This window comes from Ovis aries, chromosome 1 (assembly GCF_016772045.2).
Source record: "Ovis aries strain OAR_USU_Benz2616 breed Rambouillet chromosome 1, ARS-UI_Ramb_v3.0, whole genome shotgun sequence".
Lineage (NCBI taxonomy): Eukaryota > Metazoa > Chordata > Mammalia > Artiodactyla > Bovidae > Ovis > Ovis aries.
The window spans coordinates 173,141,582-173,157,320 of record NC_056054.1 but is presented as its reverse complement, the minus strand read 5'-3'; the positions used below and the strand labels follow the sequence as shown (position 1 = coordinate 173,157,320).

Genomic DNA, 15,739 nt, shown 5'->3' with positions numbered 1-15,739 from the left:
TCATGTGAAGACTTGACTCATTGGAAAAGACTCTGATGCTGGGAGGGATTGGGGGCAGGAGGAGAAGGGGACAACAGAGGATGAGATGGCTGGATGGCATCACCAACTCGATGGACATGAGTTTGAGTGAACTCCAGGAGTTGGTGATGGACAGGGAGGCCTGGCGTGCAGCAATTTATGGGGTCGCAAAGAGTCGGAGATGACTGAGCAACTGAACTGAACTGAACTTAAGCTCTAAAATATGTACTTCAGATGGAAAAACATGATTCCAAATTGATGGTCTGGATTCAGGAAGAGGTGAAAAAACAAAATGTAAAATATGTATAAATCTAAGTAAGCATTGTAAAAAAAATTTTTGAGGGGCTTAAAAAAAGATACACCTAAAAAAAAAAAAAAAGAGATACACCTAAAATATGCAGCTATAAATTATCAGGGGTTATCAGAATTAAAGTGTTCTAGAGACTATATTGTTCAGGAAGATGATGCAGATATTAATTTCAGATTTTGTAAGTTAAATATTATGAACGAATTTCTGTGGTAAATCTAACAGCAATGGAAGTAAAGTGGGCTTATCTGGACTTTCAGATTTTTTTCTTCTTTGGTTACTTATTACTTAGTTAATAAAAAATAATCTGTCCAAGATTGAAATTATTTGAATTCTATCAACAAGTTCAGATGTATAAAGGGCTTTGTGAAGGTTTGATATGAACTTCATCTCTATATTTTCTTTTTATGATCCTCTCACTGGCCTTTTTAACATGTCGGCTTCACTCACAGCAGAACAGTTGCAGCAATTCAAGAGATAACATATGTATGACTCAGACTCCAGAGTAAGAGAAAAATTCCCTTAGCCCAACTTTGCTGTGACAGGACCCACACAGGAACCAATCATTGTGATGGGGGTGGGGGGTATGTCATGCACAGACTTTCTAGACCTGAGTTGCACAGTCCTCTCCATGCATCTGACTAGGTCCCAGTCCATTAAGCTAAAGAAAATAAGACAATAGGTTTGAGGATTAGTATTCTTCTATCAATTATTTACCCCATGTATGCTTATTGAAGCTCTGTGTTAATTCTAAATCTCAAGCTTTAAACTTTAAAAGTAATTTTAACATTAAACCTGACGCATGTTTCTGGGATAAATCCCACTTTGTCTTGATGTAGTATCCTTTTTGTTCATGGCTGGATCCGACTTGTTAGTATTTTGTTGAGAGCTTTTGAATCTGTTGGCAAGTTTATTTATGGTTTTCTTGTCATGCTTCTGGCTGGTTTTGGTATCATAGTAATGCTGTTGTTGTGAAATGAATTGATTAAGTATCCCCTCCTCTTCCTCTATTTTCTTAAAGAGTTTGTGTGAATTTGCTATTGTTTTTTTTCAAGTATTCAGTAGAATTCAGTGAAGCCATCTGGACCTGGAGTTCTCTTTGTGAAAATACTTTTTTTTTTTGCCCATGCTGTGTGTACCTTGTGGGATCTTAGTTCCCCAATCACAAATTGAACCCGTGTCTCTGCTGTGGAAGTACGCAGTCTTACTTAACCACTGGACTGCCAAGGAAGTCCCTGTGAGAATACTTTTACTTTTTAAATTTTTAAAATACTGTCTATTAAATAAATAAATATATATATATATATTTGGCTGCACTAGGTCTTAGTCGTGGCATGGGGGATCTTCAGTCTTCGTTGCAGCATCAGAGTTCTTTAGTTGTGGCATACAAACTCTTAGCTGTGGCTTGTGGGATCTAGTTTCCCCACCAGGGATCAAACCCAGGCCCTCTGCATTGGGAGCGCAGAGTCTTAGCCACTGGGCCACAAGGAGCGTCCTGAGAATATTTTTAACCTATGGAATTCTAGTTGTATGGCTATAGGATGATTCAGGTTTTCTGTTTCTTCTTTTGTTAGTTTTAGTCTGTTTCATACTTCTCAAGAAATTTGTTCATTTTATATAAGTTGTTTGGAATTGTTAGCATTAAGTGCTTAATAATTTTTCCTTATGTCTTCCCAGTATCCATAAGATCTGTAATAATATTTTCTCTTTCATTTTTGATATTGGTAATTTATATTTTCTCTCTTTTTGAAAGTTTTAAAATAATTTGAATAATGATATTCACCTCCATACTGCATAATTATAAATGCTAAGAAGCAAACTTGATGTAATAAGGCTTAACTACTACGGAGAGTCACACTTGTAGATTTAGTACCAAGGAAATTATAAGAATATTAGGGTTTCTTGAAGTTGAAAGGAATTAAACATTAGTTAATCAACAGTAGTGATAAATATTTGGTCGTGATAACTCAGTACAGGATTCTTGGCTCATGGTAGTTGTTGAATTAATAAGTAGATAAACATCTTTATTACAGAATGAGGAAAACTAGATTAATACTAGATGAATATTCATGGAATTCACTGCAATTTGATCAGTCTTCCACATTGCCACATGTATTATTTTTCTAAAATACAGATATGTTTTTGTAAATTCCTAAACTGAAAACTTGCAGTGGTTTTCCATTGTCTTAATGATCCATTTGAATGATATACAGTGGCATACAGAGCTTCTTTTACCATGGTCACATTTATTCATCTTTACTTCTTACCTATTTCTCTGGTATGTTTCATCTATCCTAGATAGCATATTAAAAAGCAAAGACATTACTTTACCAAAAAGGTCCGTATAGTTAAAGCTGTGGTTTTTCCAGTAGTCGTGTATGGATGTGAGAGTTGGACCATAAAGACAATTGAACGCTGAAGAATGATGCTTTTGAACTGTGGTGTTGGAGAAGACTCCTGAGAGTCCCTTGGACAGCAAAGAGATCAAACCAGTCAATTCTAAATAAACTCAGTCCTGAATATTCACTGGAAGAACTGATGCTGAAGCTGAAGCTCCCATGCTTTGGCCACCTGATGTGAAGAACTGACTCATCAGAAAAGACTCTGATGCTGGGAAAGATTGAAGGCAGGAAAAGGGAACAACAGAGGATGAGGTGGTTGGATGGCATCACCAACTTGATGGACATGAATTTGAGCAAGCTCCAGGAATTGGTGATGGACAGGGAAGCCTGGCATGCTGCAGTCCATGGGTCTCAAAGATTCGGACACAACTGAGCGACTGAACTGAACTGAACTGATCCTAGACACATTCCTTTCACTAATTTATTTTGCCTCAGGTCACCATACTCATGTTGTTCTCTTTCACCTGAATTTTTCTTTCTTCCTTCAAAGCCAAACTCAAAGGTCATGTCATATGCATTTTTTCCTTGTCACACTCCCAGAATAATTTATAGTCTATTTTTCAGTTCTCCCATGGCATTTGTTCATCCCTCTAGTCTGTTATAACATGTGTCACAATTAATCAGGTTTACATGGCTTAGTGGCTGCTCCCTAACAAATAGAAGCTCTTTGAGGACAGTGATTATCTTATTCACTTTTTTACTCCAAATTTCTATCAATGCTTTGAGTATTGTAGGCACTCAGCAAATGTTACCTGATGCACAGACACATGATAATTACATAGTTCAAAATCAGAGAATAAAGTAGAATTTTACAAGGAAAACACTGTACTTTAGTCTGGGAAAACACCACCAGTCTGGATCAACTAATTTACAAATGTAAGTCTTTTTTTCACAAGGGAAAAGAATCCAAGTGTAAGTTCAGCTGGGAAAGGATTATCATTTTCATGTACAAAAGAAACTACACTCATCAAAACAATTATAAAATAATTGGTGGTTATACTTAGCTGCTGAATGAACAGCACAAGTATACTGTTAATTCTGCAGGTCAATGTTACGACCTCAGATGTGAGTTTGCAAATGGATTAATACTGCATTATAAATGTAACCCTGTGAATGTGTTGGAAAATTACTACAAGGTGTACTGGGATGGAGACATGGTCATATCATTAAGGTCTACCAATAGACTAGTCATTCTGCTGTTTGATAGGCCTATAAAATTATAGTGGTTATTGGTATTCCCATTTTGCTAAGCATAAATATTATAAGAAATACACAGAAGGGAAGCAAATATGTAGGTGAGATTAAGAAACTAAAAAAAAAGTGGCATTTACAGCACGTCAAAATAATGAAATCATCATCTCAATGACTACATTTAATTATCAGTCATTTAAGAACGTAGACCAAGTTAGATATTTCAAGGAACTGCATTTATCATGTGTTTACATTGCCCTCAGTCACTAAGTCTTGTCCAACTCTTTTGTGACCCCATGGACTGTAGCCTACCAGGCTCCTCTGTCCATGGAATTTTCCAGGCAAGAATACTGGAGTGGGTTGCCATTTCCTTCTCCAGGGGATCTTCCTGACCCAATGATCAAACCCACGTCTCCTGGGCCTCCTGCATTGGCAAGCGTATTCTTTACCACTGAGCCACCAGGGAAGCTTTGCATTAGTTCCAAATACAAATTTCTGCAAACAACAAAACCTTTTCTTCTAAACATAGTACATTATTATGAATCACACTAAAGCATAGTTTTCTACATTTTATCCAGACAAGCAAAACCAAAGGACATGATCTACTCCTATGAGAAATAGTGGTTCATTACAGTGTTACTGTGCAATCTGAGGAATAAGTACCCATCCCCCATCATGCTAAGAATCATTTTAATAGGGCATTCTAGTGATGACAATCATTTATTCTCCTCCATACACACTTCTTGGAGATTTGAGCCTCCATAACATGGGAAGAGACAGACCTTTTTTATCACATGTTCCTGCGGAAATTGTGCATTAGATGCTTGAACAAGGAATTGACCCCGAGACTGTGAATGGCCACAGGAGCGGATGAATAAAGTCATATAGCCATAGATGCCACTACTTTGGGGTACTCATTGTAGGCTGTGTGTGTTTGATAAACAGCAGGGAGCCCCGAGAGAGAGATCGTGTGGCTTTGGAAAGAGGGAGGACTAAGTGGCCATGGGCCCTGAGAGCTTGCTAGTTCTTAGTCCGTCCCAGGTATGAAACTCAGTGATTTCTCTTGCCCTTGGGTTCTGCATCCTTCTTGGATTCGGTCTTCACTTACGCTTTCTCCAATGTGCCTGTTTCTTATATATCAGGACAGAGGATTAAAAAATATATTAGTAAGTGTCAATACATTTTAATGTTTTAAGATCTGATTGATCTGACAACTATAAACACAATTTATCTATCAACATACTGTCAACATAAGAAGATTGCCAAACATTTTCAGCATATTTATTTATTGAGGCTTAGAAAAGAAGGATTTGAAGTTTGTAATATTCCTAATTTCAGATCATCTTTCAGAGTCACGGGTTTCCCTCGTGGCTCAGCTGGTAATGAATCTGCCTGCAATATGGGACACCTGGGTTTGATCCCTGGATTGGGACGATCCCCTGGAGAAGGGAAGTGATACCCTCTGCAGTATTATGGTCTGGAGAATTCCATGGACTGTATAGTCCATAGGGTTGCAAACAGTCAGACACGAGTGAGCAACTTTCACTTTTCAGAGTCATAAATCAGTGAGTTGTGTTTAATAAAACAGGCAGTGGGCCAGATTTGACCTCTGGTCATAATTTGCTGACCCCTGGATTAAACAATTATAAACCCATATGCCTAACCAACTTCAAGTTTTAGTGTTAGGTTTTCCAGTGATTCTCTGAAGTCTTATAAATTCATTCAGTGTTTTTCAGACTCATGTTTTTTAGTTTATAAAATGAGATTGTGATAATAATACTAATTGACCTCATAGAATTTAATGAATCATATTTAATTAATCAGATCAAATGAGATTAACTATAATAAAGTAGTAAATACAGTGCCTTGTTCAAAATTTATTCAACAAATATTATCTGTGTCAGACTTTGTTGTAAGCACTGGAGAGATATCAAGGGAGAAAAAGTAGTAATAAATGACATCATTATAAGTGGATGGAACACTGGAGAGAAGTTCATAAACTCTATACATTTCACTGACCAATCATCCATTAAATAAGAAACTTTTAAAAATTTAAAACACTGATAAATTAACTTCCAGGAGCTATAGATAGCCCTATAACAAGAGGAGGAGAAAAAAAAATCACATTCTAACTGCTAATAAATACCATTTAGTATCATGTTTTATATAAAAATGTATTTAATATGTTAGTAAAATGTATTTTGCTTCTTTGTTAAAATAAAAAATTACAATTCCAACCTGTCAATTTAGACTGATTCTGTTCAGAATAAAGAATCTTACCACCTGTGTGCTAGATAGAGTCTAGGTGGCTTTAGTTAAGTTTCTAATAAAGTCTTGACTGGTGAGACTAAAGATATAAAAGGATCAGGAAGTCACAAGCCTCCCTCCTGTGTTTCTTGCAGATAAAGGTTAAGGGTCAAATGAAAGAGAGGCTTATATCATTGTTCTCGTAGCACAGACTGAAGTTATCTTCCAGATTACAGATGAAGTTATTGCAGATAAGATAAAGGAGTTATCCCAGGCACTGTGGAACAACAAGCCTCCACAATCCAAGAAATCCTTACACTTTGTGCTCCCAAGTTATGGGGTTCTTGAAACATCAGTGTATTTATTTGGCACCTTTGTTAAGAGTTCAAGCATCTCAGTGAATCATGTATTCCTTTTAGTCTGTGCAGAATCCTGAGGGGAAAACAGGGGAGATGAGAGAGAAAAAAAGGGAGAATATTTCCATTTCGCAAAAGAGGAAAATTTAGTCAGAGATTTCATTTCTGATGGGAATGTAAACTGCTCTGCCCTGATAGCGAACCTTTTGAGTTAGGCTGCTGTCTGCTCTAAATCAGTCACCTAAGGGGCCGGCCAGGCAGCTATTGGGAAATGTTCTGAAAGGCTTTGATGCTTGCTTCTTTCTCTTCCATTTGGAAACATAAATTGCTCTCAAAAGAGGTTTCTGGTAAGCTGGTCTAATGCATCTGGTCAGCAGCAGCTTAATTACCTTGTAGGATCATTTAAATGCAGATTCCAAGGCCCCACCCTGACTCACTGAATTAGAAACTCTGAAGTGTGAGCATGTGTGTATGTATGTATGTGTGCGTGTGTGTAGAGAAAGGTGGGTTGGGGGTTGGGGGATTTGTGAGAGTGACTAGCATTCTGCATTTTTTTCCCTAGATTCCACAGTTAGTTGTTAAGCAAAGTGAAGAAAAAAGCTTCAGAAATGCTTTTCTTTTTTCTTTTATTTTGGCCACACGGTGTGGCTTGCAAGATCTTTGTTCCCTGACCAGGGATTGAACCCTGGGCCCTTGGGAGTAAAGGCATGGAGTTCTAAGCGGTGGACCACCAGGAAATTTCCTCGAAATTCTTTTCTACCTAATCCTCCCCCACAACACTTCTCAGTTCCTGTCAGTATAAGGGTCACTCTGTCCAAAGCTGCTGATGAGTTCGGAGACTGTGTCCTGTACTTCTGGAGAACCTTTCCTGGCCAGAAGTTTTGACAATGGTGGAGCTGGTCTGTGGAGTTTCTCTAAATCAAGACAGGCCATGCTGGGCAGGATAAAGGAGATAGGGCTAGGCCATTGGAGTTAAAATGCAGGGTTGTTTGTTTGTTTTTAATTTTTTGGCTGTACACACATCGTGTGAGATCTTATTTCCCCAGCCAGAGATTGAACCCGAATCCCACTGCATTAGAAACATGGAGTCTTAACAACTGCAATGCCAAGTGAGTGAGTGAAATCCCTCAGTCATGTCCGACTCTTTGCAACCCTGTGGACTGTAGCCCACCAGGCTCCTCCATGCATGGGATTCTCCAGGCGAGAATACTGGAGTGGGTTGCCATTTCCTTCTTCAGGGGATCTTCCCAACCCAGGGATCGAACCCAGGTCTCCCGCATTGCAAGCAGACATTTTAACCTCTGAGCCACCAGGGAAGCCCTAAGGAAGTCCCTAAATAGCAAATATTTTAACTTGGGATCCACAGCTCCACCCAAAGTGTCCATGGATGGGAAAGTGAAAGTGAAAGTTACTCAGTTGTGTCTGATTCTTTGCGACCCCATGGACTATACAATCCATGGAATTCTCTAGGCCAGGATACTGGAGTGAGCAGCCTTTCCCTTCTCCAGAGGATCTTCCCAACCCAGGGATTGAACCCAGGTCTCCCGCATTGCAGGCAGATTCTTTACCGACTGAGCTATCAGGGAAGCCCAAAACATTTACATTTTTATTTTCACTAACTTTTAACTGAGAATGAGCATTTCTTTCTACTGTGAATTTGGCAACAAACCGCATTAGCATTTGAAGTATCCATGATTCTTTGTCACCAACAGAAAGCACAGATGTTCCTGTATCATATTTTAGTTGTTATGGATAGCTTGAAATATTATTTACACTCATCACAACTTCAAATTACAGTTGTTTTCAGACTTATCATAGACCTTTTTAAAGATATTAATAAGGGAACACAAATATCACACATTAGAAAAGTATTTTGAGAAATGTAGTTCAATATGGTTGGTGGCCTTTGTTATCTCATACCTTTACACTTTAGAAACATTATCCTGAGAAGTGGTCCATAGGCTTCAACCTTTCCAGAGTTATTTTCTGAATACATGACATATGACTTCGCATTAGATTGACAAAGGAGTCTGTGGGAATTTAAGTAAAGTTAAGAACCCCTGGTCTCAAGGAACCCAAAACCATCCAAAGGCTTTGAAACAGTGAGAATGAACGTTCTGAGATTTTTGTTGGTTTTACTTTGTGTTAATAGTTGTAATATACTGGAGATTTCCCAAGTACCACCTATACCTTTCGGACTAAGCACAAAGTCTATTTTTTTTTAAATTATTTACTTATTTGGCTGCACAGGGTCTTAGTTGCACATGGGGTCTTTTTAATTGTGGCATGTGGGATCTAATTCTCAGACCAGGGATGAAACCCAAGCCCCCTGCATTGGGAGTGTGGAGTCTTAGCCACTGAATCACCAGGGTGATCCCCTAAGCACAAAGTCTTACCCTTGTCCATTCAACCAGGTTCATAACTAACCCAGTTAACCAATGGAATCTAACCCTTGTGGCCCTGACTGATGATCTTGATACAGGGTGCCCTGTAGTCCTACTGTTGTCTGACTGGCTGTTCTTTGGTTCTTTATTTGTATCATGGGCTTCCCTGATGGCTCAGATGGTAAAGATTCTGTGCGTTACAGGAGACCTGGATTCAATCCCTGGGTCAGGAATATCCCTGGAGAAAGGAATGGCAACCCACTCCAGTATTCTTGCCTGGAAAATCCCATGGACAGAGGAGCCTGATGGGCTATAATCCACGGGGTCGCAAAGAGTTGGACACGACTGAGAAACAAACACATTAATTCAACAAGTGCCCTTTGCCCTCGTCTATATATGATGCATTCTGTTCCTTGTGGAAGGAATAGAAGAGAATTATGCGGCATGTTTCCTGCCCCTAGCACAAGCTCTGGTACTTGAGGCTATGTAATTAGGGGTTAAGTTTGTGAGCACGAATACCTGGGTTCAAACCTTTTCTTTTACTTGCTAAGTGAGTTTGGGAAAATGGTTCTGTGTTGCCTCTGTTTCTTCATCTGTCAAGTGAAGATACTGGTTGGGTGCATTCAAGAGAGTACTTGGTATACTGTAAGCATGCAAATTTTGTAGTTGTTATCCAAAATACAGAACTTGGGGTCACAGTCCAAACTCCTGAATTAGAATCTCTGGAGTCTTGGCCACATTCAGTTTACCAAGGTCCATGGGTGATTTTGATATACTTTAGAGCAGTATTTCTCAACATATTTTTCATTATTGCCCCCTAAAAATGCATTTTAGACATTTTCCCCCTAAATGTTCCCTCCCCATGAAATTTTAGTACCATAGATGTATACTATTTATCTGCTTATATATTGGGCCTTTTGAAAACGACAAACCATTGTAATATCTAAGACTTTTCTACCCCAACCTTACCCTAAGGACCAATTTTAGCCCTCCTAATTGAGAACATGTGCTTTAAAATTATGACTTCTCAATCTTGGCTGCACGTTAGAATGAAGTAAGTGAAGTGAAGTGAAGTCGCTCAGTGGTGTCCGACTCTTTGTGACCCCATGGACTGTAGCCTACCAGGCTCCTCTGCCATGGGATTTTTCCAGGCAATAATACTAGAGTGGATTGCCATTTCCTTCTCCAGGGATCTTCCCGACCCAGGGATCGAACCCGGGTCTCCTGCATTGTAGACAGACGCTTTACTGTCTGAGCCCACCAGGGAAGTCACCAGAATGAAGTAAAGAAGATTTTAAAAAATATTCATGCCTATGACACACCCCCAGTTAAATTAGAACCTTTGGGGATGGGACACCAATAAGATTGTCTTTTTAAAGATCCCTGGGTAATTCCAATATGCAGCCAGGACTGAGACCCACTGCTTTAGAGTTTGAGCTCTCCTTACAGGAGATTAAAATCTGGTCGGCAAAGTGAAAGTCACTGAGTCATGTCTGACTCTTTGCAACCCCATGGACTATACAGTCCATGGAATTCTCTAGGCCATACTGCAGTGGGTAGCCGTTCCCTTCCCCAAGGGATCTTCCCAACCCAGGGATCGAACCCAGGTCTCCTGCATTACAGGAGGACTCTTTGCCAGCTGAGTCACCAGGGAAGCCCCTGGTTGGCAAAAAGGACCTACAAACATGAACATAAACAATACAGCAGTGAAGGGACCAGTGAGTGCTACAGGAGTTCAGAAAAGGAGAAACTAATACAGGGTGTTCTGAATAGGAGAAGCTTGGTGACCTATACTAAGAATATCTCAGGATCTGGAAAAAGCAACGGAAGGGAAATTTCAAATGTGGAGAGAACATGGCCAAAGTTATAAAAAGGACATAGGGTGTTCAGGTGATATCATGGATTTAATGATGGCATCCCAAAAGATATATTCGCCTGGAATCTTTGAACATGATTTTATTTTCATAAAGTGTGTTTATAGGTATGACTGAGTTTAGAATCTCGAGATGAGATGATGCTGGATTAGAGTGGACCTAGAAGAGAAGCGCCGGAGAAGGCACTGGCGACCTGGAAATCCAGGGCGGAGGAGCCTGGTGGGCTGCAGTCCATGGGGTCGTGAAGAGTCGACACGACTGAGTGACTTCACTTTCACTTTCCTGCATTGGAGAAGGAAATGGCAACCCACTCCAGTGTTCTTGCCTGGAGAATCCCAAGGACGGGGGAGCCTGGTGGGCTTCTGTCTATGGGGTCGCACAGAGTTGGACACGACTGCCGTGACTTAGCAGCAGCAGCAGAAGAGAAGCGCACTCGGGGAAGGCCATGGAAAGACCCAGGCAGAAGTTGGAAAGGGGCATGTTTACAAGCCAAGGAACATGAGGCATTTTGCCGGCAACATTGAACGCTGGAAGAAGCAATGAAGGATTCTCCAGTAAACTCTTAGTAGGAAACACAGCTCTGCTGAAACCTTGATTTGAAACTTCTTGCCTCCAGAAGTGCAAGAGAACATATTTCTGTTGTTTTCAGCCGCCTGGTTTGTAGCAATTTGTCACGGCAGCCCTAGGAAGCTAATACAGGGGACAATGAGGACAATCTGATAGAGTAAAGGAATTGTAGTAAGAATGGAAAATAAAATTGGAAATATAGGGTGGTTCCAAACAGGAAAGCCATTGTTTGCACAGTATACTGCCTGCAGTGAGAACAATTAGCAGTCTGGGGTAAGAAAGTGGAACCTGATAAAAAGCAATGTTATTTAAGAATTAATCTAGTAATCTACAGTTTAACCTACAGGGAGTAAATACAGTTAGGGAAAACACTTAAAATTATGATAAAATTAAGTAAGGAAGTAAGAAAGATCTGGATTAGTAAAGTGGCTTTTGGAAAGAAAACTAAAGAAATAGTTCATACAGTAAAGTTCACAGAAGAACCTGATCTGTATGGCAATGAAGAAGAGGAATGTTTCAAAAATGACTTTTAAGAATTGAATTTGAGTAAATGATGTATATTCCATCTAGAATCAAATGATACACTGTCTTTTACTAAGTTATTAAAATTTTTTTATTAGCAACTTCATTGAGGTATATTTTACATATAAAATTTACCTATTTCAAGTGATTTTTGAATCCAGTGATTTTTTAATAAATTCACCAAGTGGTGCAAACATCACAATAAATCCTTTATAGAACATTTTCATCCCCCTAGTAAGATCCCTCATTCTCATTTATTGTTAATCCTAGCTTGTGCTGCTGCTGCTGCGGCTGCTTAGTCACTTTATTTGTGTCCGACTCTTTATGACCTTATGGACTGGAGCCTGCCAGGCTCCTCTGTCCATGGGATTCTCTAGGCAAGAATACTGGAGTGGGTTGCCATGCCCTCCTCTAGGGGATCTTCCCAACCCAGGGATGGAACCCAGGTCTCCTGCATTGTTCAGTTCAGTTCAGTCGCTCAGTTGTGTCCGACTCTTTGCGACCCCATGAATTGCAGCACGCCAGGCCTCCCTGTCTGTCATCAACTCCCGGAGTTCACTCAGACTCGGGTCCATCGAGTCAGTGATGCCATCCAGCCATCTCATCCTCGGTCGTCCCCTTTTCCTCCTGCCCCCAATCCCTCCCAGCATCAGAGTCTTTTCCAATGAGTCAACTCTTCGCATGAGGTGGCCAAAGTACTGGAGTTTCAGCTTTAGCATCATTCCTTCCAAAGAAATCCCAGAGTTGATCTCCTTCAGAATGGACTGGTTGGATCTCCTTGCAGTCCAAGGGACTCTCAAGAGTCTTCTCCAACACCACAGTTCAAAAGCATCAATTCTTCGGCGCTCAGCCTTCTTCACAGTCCAACTCTCACATCCATACATGACCACTGGAAAAACCATAGCCTTGACTAGACGGACCTTAGTTGGCAAAGTAATGTCTCTGCCAAATTCAGACTGAAATAGAAGAAGGCAGGGAAAATGGCTAGACCATTCAGGTATGACCTAAATCAAATCCCTTATGATTATACAGTGGAAGTGAGAAATAGATTTAAGGGCCTAGATCTGATAGATAGAGTGCCTGATGAACTATGGAATGAGGTTCATGACATTGTACAGGAGACAGGGATCAAGACCATCCCCATGGAAAAGAAATGCAAAAAAGCAAGTGGCTGTCTGGGGAAGCCTTACAAATAGCTGTGAAAAGAAGAGAAGTGAAAAGCCAAGGAAAAAAGGAAAGATATATGCATCTGAATGCAGAGTTCCAAAGAATAGCAAGAAGAGATAAGAAAGCCTTCTTCAGAGATCAGTGCAAAGAAATAGAGGAAAACAACAGAATGGGAAAGACTAGAGATCTCTTCAAGAAAATTAGAGATACCAAGGGAACATTTCATGCAAAGATGGGCTCGATAAAGGACAGAAATTGTATGGACTTAACAGAAGCAGAAGATATTAAGAAGAGATGGCAAGAATACACAGAAGAACTGTACAAAAAGGATCTTCATGACCTGGATAATCACGATGGTGTGATCACTCATCTAAAGCCAGACATCCTGGAATGTGAAGTCAAGTGGGCCTTAGAAAGCATTACTATGAACAAAGCTAGTGGAGGTGATGGAATTCCAGTTGAGCTATTTCAAATCCTGAGAGATGATACTGTGAAAGTGTTGCACTCAATATGCCAGCAAATTTGGAAAACTCAGCAGTGGCCACAGGACTGGAAAAGGTCAGTTTTCATTCCAATCTCAAAGAAAGGCAATGCCAAAGAATGCTCAAACTACCGCACAATTGCACTCATCTCACATGCTAGTAAACTAATGCTCAAAATTCTCCAAGCCAGGCTTCAGCACTACATGAACCGTGAACTTCCTGATGTTCAAGCTGGTTTTCAAAAAGGCAGAGGAACCAGAGATCAAATTGCCAACATCCGCTGGATCATGGAAAAAGCAAGAAAGTTCCAGAAAAACATCTATTTCTGCTTTATTGACTATGCCAAAGCCTTTGACTGTGTGGATCACAATAAACTGTGGAAAATTCTGAAAGAGATGGGAATACCAGACCACCTAACCTGCCTCTTGAGAAGCCTGTATGCTGGCCAGGAAGCAACAGTTAGAACTGGACATGGAACAACAAACTGGTTCCAAATAGGAAAAGGAGTACGTCAAGGCTGTATATTGTCACCCTGCTTATTTAACTCCTGCATTGTAGGGAGAGTCTTTACTGCTGAGCCACCACGGAAGCCTAATCCTAGCTAGTACCTCCAGCCAAATTTTACTTTCTTTCTCTATAAATTTGCCCATTTTTGAGAAATTTTATAAAAATGGAGTTTCACAATATGTGGTCCCTGTCTGGCTTATTTAATTTTATGTGATGTTTTTGAAGCTCATCAGTTACCTGGTTCCTTTCTATTGCTGAATATCATTCCACTGTATGGATAGAGCACCTTTTGTGTGCCCATTCAATAGTTGATAGACATCTGGCTTGCTTCCAGTATGTGCTGGTATGAACATTCTGGTGCCGGTCTTTGTGTGGACAGGTACTCATTTCTCTTGGGTAGATACCTAACAGTAGAATTGTTGGGTTGTGTGGGAATTTTATATTTAACTTTTTAAGAAACTGACAAATTGTTTTCCAAAGTGGCTTTATCATTTACATTCTTATCTACCCTGGATGAGGGGTCTCATTTTTTCACATCCTGGCCAACATTTGTTATTGTCTGTCTTTTAACCATTCTAGTGGGTATAAAAGGGTATCTCACTGCGGTTTTAATTTGCATTTTTCTGAGGAATAATGATGTTCAGGATCTCTTCATGTACCTACTAGCTATGTATATATCTTCTTTGGTGAACTCTCTGTTCATGTCTTTGCCCATTTGTTGATTGAGTTTTTTGTCTTATTGAGCTGTAAGAGCTCTCTATATAGCTCAAGTCCTTAATCTGACATGAAGTTTGCAAATGTTTCTCCTAGTCTGTTGCTTATCTTTTCATTTTTGTAATGATGTGTTTTGAAGTGCCACAAGTTTTTCATTTTTATGAGGTCTAGTTTGTTATTTTTTCTTGTATTGTGCACTATACTTTTGCTGTGATAGCTAAGAAATCTTTGCCTAACCCAAAAATCTTAAAGATTTTCTCCTAAATTTTCATCTAGTTACTGTTTTCACTTTTGCATTTAAATCTTTGACACATTTTGAGTTACTTTTTGTATATGATGTGATATGAGGACCTAAGTTAAATTTTGCATTAAGTTGTCCAAACACCACTTGTTGAACAGAATCTTTTCCCCAGTGAATTGCCTTGGAGCTTTTGTCAAAACTCAGTTGACAGTAAATACAATGGTTTATTTCTAGACTATCAATTCTGTTCCACTGATCTATGTCTGCACTTATGCCAGTATCACACTGTCTTGATAACTGCAGTTTTATGGTGAGGTGAGGTGAAGTGAAGTCGCTCAGTCGTGTCTGACTCTTTGTGACCCCATGGACTGTAACCTACTAGGCTTCTCCATCCATGGGATTCTCCAGGCAAGAATACTGGAGTGGATTGCCATTTCCTTCTCCAGGGGATCTTCCTGACCCAGGGATCGAACCTGGGTCTCCCGCATTGGAGGCAGATGCTTTAACCTCTGAGCCACCAGGGAAGCCTTAGTTTTATGGTAAGTTTTAAATTGAGAAGTCAAAGTCCTACAAATTATTCTTTTTCAAAATCATTTTGGTTATTCTAGATGTTTTATATTTTCACATAAATTTCTGCAACCAAATGTCAATTTCTAAAAAAAAAATCCTGCTGAAACTTTGATTCAGAATTATAGTGAATCTATGGATCAATTTGGGGAGAAAAATCACCTTAGCAATACTGAGCCTTTCTTTCCATGGA

General features: G+C 39.7%; 1 non-coding gene across 1 annotated transcript; it reads right to left on the bottom strand.

The window, feature by feature from the left end:
• Positions 1-15,430: 15,430 nt before the first annotated feature.
• Positions 15,431-15,503, bottom strand: TRNAW-CCA (transfer RNA tryptophan (anticodon CCA)). The gene has a single exon. It is a non-coding gene; the product is annotated as a tRNA-Trp (tRNA).
• Between the last annotated feature and the right edge of the window lie 236 nt (positions 15,504-15,739).